General features: G+C 46.7%; 1 non-coding gene across 1 annotated transcript; it reads left to right on the forward strand.

Moving 5' to 3' along the window:
- Positions 1-278: 278 nt before the first annotated feature.
- On the forward strand, positions 279-350 carry TRNAW-CCA. The gene has a single exon. It is a non-coding gene; the product is annotated as a tRNA-Trp (tRNA).
- The last annotated feature ends 207 nt before the right edge of the window (positions 351-557 follow it).

A 557-nucleotide genomic window follows, 5' to 3' on the forward strand; every position in this document is an offset into this window, starting at 1 on the left:
GTAGCTGGGGCTGGGGTCATCTCAAAGGCTTCCTATCTGGCAACTGATGTGGCCTGGGCTTCCTCAGAGCATAGAAACGTCCTGAGAGAGCCAGAGAGAAGCAGTATTCCCTTTTCTAACCAAGACTCGGAAGGCATTCAACATCACTCCTGCTGTATTAGTTAGAATTAGTAGGGCCAGCCCACACTCAAGACAAATGAAGTTGATTTTTACCTCTTGATTGAGGAAACACCAAAGAATTTGTGGATATGATTTAAAACTAAGTCCACCCTTTGGCCTCCCTGGTGGCTCAGAGGTTAAAGCATCTGCCTCCAATGCAGGAGACCCAGGTTCGATCCCTGGGTCGGGAAGATCCCCTGGAGAAGGAAATGGCAATCCACTCCAGTATTCTTGCCTGGAGCATCCCATGGACGTAGGTTACATACAGTCCATGGGGTCGCAAGAATCAGACGTGACTGAGCGACTTCATCTCACCTCACCTCTACTAGATGGAATCAGATAAGAAAATAAATAACCAATAAAAGGCATTAGGCTAAGTGTGATGAAGTATGTACAAA

This window comes from Oryx dammah, unplaced genomic scaffold (assembly GCF_014754425.2).
Source record: "Oryx dammah isolate SB20612 unplaced genomic scaffold, SCBI_Odam_1.1 HiC_scaffold_18, whole genome shotgun sequence".
Taxonomy (NCBI): domain Eukaryota; kingdom Metazoa; phylum Chordata; class Mammalia; order Artiodactyla; family Bovidae; genus Oryx; species Oryx dammah.